Raw genomic sequence first — 6,476 nt, 5'->3', positions numbered from 1 at the left:
AAAGCTCTGGAACAGGTAGGAATGGATGGTGGCTCAAGACTTCTAGATGCATCTTAGCAAAAGTCAAATTGTAAAAAATTTCAAATTAGATAGAGCTTGTTGATGTTGTTTCAAGCTTATCACTTTAATTCTCAAAAGTCTTTTCATAAATCTTTTTGAGGAAGAGACAAACCGTTTTTCTTCCTTCCTGAGAATGAGGGAAAGGGGAAGGGTCTGTTTGAAACAGTTGCACGTAAAACTGTGGTGTTCCATCTTTGGAGTTTTTGCTATACTGAGCGTGTGCTATGAGAGCGGGTTTGAAAGAGCAGTATCAAAGCACATTTGTCCTTTTTTTTTTAATCCAGTGTCATCAGTAGGCTTTTTTTTTCTTTCCTTCCTGAGACTTTTGTGGATCTGTTTGATGAGACTTTCCAGGAGCTTACAGTAGATCTTAAAAGAAATTTGCCTATGTTATTTAGCAACCATACCAAGTTTTATTTGGCATTGGCAGATTAAGAGGACAATATCTAAGAATACTGACTTCTATTTTTGTTCTGCTCAAAGGCAAAAGGATTTGGGGAAGGAAGTAACTGTCTAGATAAACTGGTATGACATCTGACCATTAGTAGACAGACATGGTTCTTTTCCAGTACAAATTAAAATCATTAATGAATGGGAAAGTGATAGTATGAGGTTGTGGCTGCTGCTCATCTGCAGATTTCTGATTCTGCGCAACAAATGGCAAAGTTCTTAAATGAATTGAAAGATTGTGTTACTGCTATTTAAATTCCATCAGTGAATAAGTAATTGTGCCATTAATAGAAAAATAGATGAGGTTAAGTGAAGGAAAGGTGTTTGTAAAATGGGAGGCATGCCAGAGCTTAGCAACTGGGAAGTTTTTCCTTACTATAGAATTATGGTGTAGTGTTTGGTAAATGATGATGTAAGTATAAACTCTGTCCAGAGTCTCAACTTCTGTAGTTAGATTTATTTGTAAAGGGAACAAAGTGGGCCTATAGGAAAAAAAAGCACGTGGCATTTGTATGTATTTTTAAAATCCATTAGTGATGGAATTGGAAAGGGACGGTGAGTTAAGAGTGCCTAAGCAGTACTGCACTGGGCTTTTCTTAGTCAAGAATATTAGATTTTACAATTTAATGTAGTTTTTGATTGTAACTGATTTTTTTGGGTGTGTGCCATTTTAACGAAAAAAAAGATGCAACAGTTGTGTATACATAGATTTCCTTAGAGTCTAAACTTCATCAAAGCATGCCTCTTCACATCTGGAGCTGATTGGGCTAGAATTATCCAAGATTAGCAGTTATTCTTAATGTATGCTAATCTTAAAAGATTGGGAGAATTTTTTCTTTGTAATTTGTCTGAGCTACTTTATGAGTAGCAAAAGATAATAATCTAGTGCTTCCTTCATTTTATATTCACTTGCACTTGGATTCTCTTGATTCTACAACTGTGTCTTCTGATACAATTTCACACAACTATACCCCCTTCACTCCTACTGTTCTGTTCTATAGTACCCACTTATACCTTGTTTTTCCATGGCATCTATCTAATTTGCCTCTCATTCTGTGCACTGAAACGTATACATGCCCTCCTGTGCCTGTGCCAAGACAAGCAGGGTTGAAAAGCTCATGTGGAAGTGGGAACGTTGAAGAGAGATTATCTCTGCTCTGTTGTACTTGCAACTGCAGCAGCTCCTCGATGCATGAATGTCACTGTTTGGAAATTCTTACTCCACTTCCACTGTTCAGGCTGGAACATGCCAGGTACAGGGGGAGAAGAATTGAAGAATACTAAATTTTTGTGTAGAATACTAAGGAGTACAGTATGCACAGATAGCTATACCAGGGAGGTTGATATCAGTCTTACTTGCTCAGCTTGAGCTACCTGGGCAGCTCCTTTGCCAAATAAAGTGGAGAAGTTTTTGAATCCTATAGTAGTCATTGTGGGAGGCAGATGGAACTTGTCAAGGTGTCAAAGCTTGACAAGGAAGCAGAATGTCAGAAGGTTACTGAAATGCTAGATTTTTCTGATGTTGTTTTGTGTGTACTTCGAGGGAACATTGGAAAGACTATTCCAAAGCACAGCAGAACTTCAAACCCGAGTTCCTGTTTGAGGCAGAGTTGAGGAGTTCAAGTTAGTAAATAAAGGTTTGCAAATAACCCTGAAATACATTACCAATTGTCGTTACAGATGTAAACTTTAATTTACCTTTTTTCAGAGACCCTGAGATCATTTAAAGAGTGTCAGTTTTTTCCACAAGAAGAGAAGTTTGGTGCCCAGCATAAAGTTTTGTGGTTTTTTTGGACATAGTTTCAAAGAATTATGTAGCAAAGTATGAATGTGATGGCTTTTAAGTAAAATTGCATGCAAGAGTTATTAAAAATGAGCAAAACAGGCTTCCAATGTTTTGCTGTTGTCAATGAAGGAATTCTGCTCTCTGAAAAATGGTTCATTTTGAAGTAGCTTCTAACATACTAAGAAAGGTTGGAGCTTGCTATGGTTGTAATAAACAGAATGATCTTGACAGTAGATGCTAGGAAACCTTAAGAATGTTTGTTACCACTGTGACATACATTCACTAGCATTATGGACAAACCAAACCAAAGTGTTTTCCTAACCAATTTTACATCCATGTGATTCCCAGAGATTGCATGGTGCAAGGTTGGGGGGTTTTTGTTGCTTTTTCACAGGTTTATCTCTTAAGGGCATGTTCCTGAACCTTTTGGTGCAATGACTGTTGTGAAATCAAGTTTCAGACAGCATTGCATCACACTAATTATTCTACACTTCTTTTCTGCAAGATAAGCAACGTATTTTCCCTCTATTTAAGCTGCTGAAATGAATACTCTTGTTACTAATAGACTGGGGTGGGATTGGAAACAGCTTTCAAATTTGTAGCTCTTCACTAAGTGTGGGAAGTGTTGATGTGTGAGTAAAGTGATTGCCTGTTATTTAGTGTACATCTGTGAACCAACTGCAGAATCTGACTCTTTGCCAGTTGATAAAAAAGGAAAGAGGTAAATGTGACTCTGTGATCCAAAGTATAAAGCTGTACATGAACATGGTGCTGCATGTGGGAGAGCCTTGAGTCCCACCAGTAGTAGCTGAAGTTGATTTCTGCTGCCCCAGCTTCCAGTGCTGGCTTTCCCTCTGGCCTGCATGGTTTAAACTGCAGCCTTTCTCATGCTCCCCTCCTAACTGTACTACGTTAAACCGTTGTGGGGCTTGTTAAGGCTTCCAGAAGACTGGTAAAGAGCACCAGTGCGCCCCTGGGTGAATGCATCATCTTTAGTCTGGTACATGCAGTCACTTCTAACACAAGTTCCAGACAAATGCTCTGGAAGTTATTCATAAGTTGTTTTATTTTCAGGCAAAACAGCAACAAATGTTTTATGGATTCTGAGTAAATGAGGGAGTAAATTAATGGACTTGATCTGTTTATCCCAAGGCTGTATCTGATTGGTCTCAAGCCAATTACTGTGTGCCCTCTCAATAGAAATTGCAATTAGTTTCAGGTTTTCTGAAAGCCTGCTTGTCTTGATGAAGAGAGATTTGTTTGTTTGTTTTCAAGGTCTTGTCCGGGGTCTAAATCCACTTGTTTATTCACTCTGAATCTCTTCTTCCTTTCACGAGTTGGAGACATTTTGGCCACCATAGTATCTAAGTGTTGCTTTCTATTGATAGTTAAATACTCCTCTTTTTTTTAGCAATCATTTTCTGCACTGAGATGGCTAATAAACCTATTCAATGAGATGTACAAATCTTCCCCCCCCTGCCCATTTTCTCTGACAGCTTGTGTTTCTCACAGAAGAATGGTCCTCATCTTCCAATGGTCCTCATACTCTGAACCAGTTCTTTACTATAGGTGATACAAGGCTTTGGCTTTCAGTTGTTCATTGTTGGCTTTTGATTGAGACCAGATGTGATGGCTGTTAGCGACTGTAGGGTGATAAGGATCTGAGGAGACTTATTTCAAGCCTCTTCTTAGGTAACTTTAGAAATAGTGACCTTCAATCCCTGCCAGTCATACAAAACAGTAGAACGGAACTATGTTTAAATACAGTGATTTTTTTTTTTTTTTTGCTGTGAGAGCCATACATTTTTGTCAAAGTCCAAATCTCCAAGGATCTGTAGATCTCGAGCCCAGCTCATAAAACGAATGGAACTGGCCATTTACTATTTTAGCTAAATAGAAGAGGATATTGTATACTAGCTTTTTCACATTCCAAGGCACTAGCAATAGAATGAAGGTTAAAGGTGTCTGATATTCATAATTAAAGAATGGAGCCTTTGTTTTTAGCACAGTGTGCAGCTGAGACAGAAGGGATATGTCAGGAAATGAAAACCAGGTGGCTTGGGTTTGATTTTTTAAGACCAAAGAAATGACCTTCAAAAAAGGGTATTTCCTCTATTAGTAGAAGTTAAATGTATACAAAAACCAGTTATTCTCTACATTGGTTTGCAGATATGTCTGAATACCTATCTTGTATTTCCACAGAACAAACGCAGGCTGATGAATAAATTTGTCTTAAAACCTTTGCTGATATACAGCTAGAGATTTTTGTAACACTAAGTTAATTTTGACAAGATTGGAAGGTACATAATATCGAGTGAGGGCATGCAGAAATTTTTGTCTTACTACAATATATATTAGACATTCATCTGCATACAAGTATTGTTGTTAATATTGCAGCTAGTACTACTACGAGTTTACATGATACTGGTATTATTGTGTCAGTACCTTAAAAAATCCCCTAAAACAGCAAAACACTGACATTTTAAAAAATATAAACAAAGTCAGGGACATAAGTGTTTCTTATTCCCTGTTGTTTATTATGGTATTTATTGTAAAGGATGTAACCATGGTAACTTAAACTTGGCATAAGTCGCCCATAAAATAAAATGACAAGCTATCATTGAACACAGTTTCCCTTTTTTTTTCAGGTACAGCATTCATTTAAAGCTTAGAAATCTAGAAGCAGCACACTTTGCAAATCAGCTTGTTTTTTGTTCTCTTGAAAATAATGAACATGACGTCTTAGTGACAAGCTGTAGGGTCTTCTTGTTATCCACACAGTAATTCAAATATAATTGCTATTAGAGCTCCAGGAAACTGTGTTGCAGCTGTGGGCTCTTGCAGTGGCAGGTGATCTGGTAGGTTTTGCTCTTTGCCCAGGTGAGGCTGGGGAAGTCAAGCTGCTTCCCCAGCTGATAGGGGTCTGCAGCCCAAGCACTATTGCTGTCCTCTTTTCTGTGGGAAGAGATTCAGTCACATAGTGTGATATGAGAAGCACTCTCAGGTGGTTGCTGAGAAGCTTTTCCTCCTAGAAACTGGCCATTGTGGTTAGTGTCCAAATTAGGGCTAGAGGTGCTTGTTATGGGTGTGTTTGCCTATGTGAACTAGCACATTGGTAAACACATCCTACAACTTGCTGGTGTTAAGGCAAAGTGTACTTTTTTTCAAGCAGTTGATTCAGAGCCTGGTTTATCTTAATTAGATAGCATATTTCCAAGAACAGTTTTTCTTCTCTGCACTTATACTGTGCTTCAGGATGCTGTTTGAAATGTTTAGCCACCTTCACAGAGTATGATAGGCCTAGGACAGCAGCTGGCCAAGAAACTCGACCTTACTTTTTCAATGCTTTTTGCATATGAAAGATGTGAATGGGCTTCTTGACTTGCCAAGTTGAATGAACAAGCCCAATTTTGTGTTCAACTAGGCTAGTTCAACTGCTAGTCATTGCTACCCAGGTGAGGTTTTCTATTGTTATGTGCAAGATTTTTGTGGAACATTCCTTCAGAGTTACAGGAACAAAGATGTTTAATTACTGAATGCTGTCATATGCATATTATTTGTAGTCAGTTACAGTTAGTAATTGCATAAGCCTTTACATGGCTTAGCTATTAGAATCTTCATCTCAATCACTGTCTGAAGATGGGAAGACAACTTCCTGGTATTAATATGCATACTTTGCAGTATTAATGTGCATTTACCTGTCCATATGCAAATAAAAAATGCAGGTATGCTCCTGAGATTGTTTGTTCTTTTATGTCCAGTTTCTCTTCTGCTTTGAGGTAGCTACTGGGCATTTCAGTCATTGCAGGCGGGCCTGCAGTACAAACTGCTTGGAGTTAGTACATTTTCTTGTGTTGGTTACTCTCTTGTTAGAAATGCAAGGCTGCTGTTTGTGACAGCTTGTCATCTGCCAGCTCCATATCCTTTGTGCTGGTGTAATGCTATGTAATACAGTTACCTACCCTTCAAAAATCTTCTTTTTCACGTAGTTTAAGAAATACAGTGATTTAAAAAACAAACACCCCCCCACCCCAAACAAAAAACAAACCACAAAATCCCACTGCCACCATATTTGCATTTTATCTTGTATCACTAGTTGTTTGGATTGCATCCATTTTTATTGGGTTATTTTTAATCACTCTCCAAGCAAGACTTACAAAGCTTTCTCCAATGTCAGAGA

The sequence above is a fragment of the Colius striatus genome, chromosome 9 (assembly GCF_028858725.1).
Source record: "Colius striatus isolate bColStr4 chromosome 9, bColStr4.1.hap1, whole genome shotgun sequence".
In the NCBI taxonomy this organism is placed as follows: domain Eukaryota; kingdom Metazoa; phylum Chordata; class Aves; order Coliiformes; family Coliidae; genus Colius; species Colius striatus.
This window is presented reverse-complemented; position numbering follows the sequence as displayed.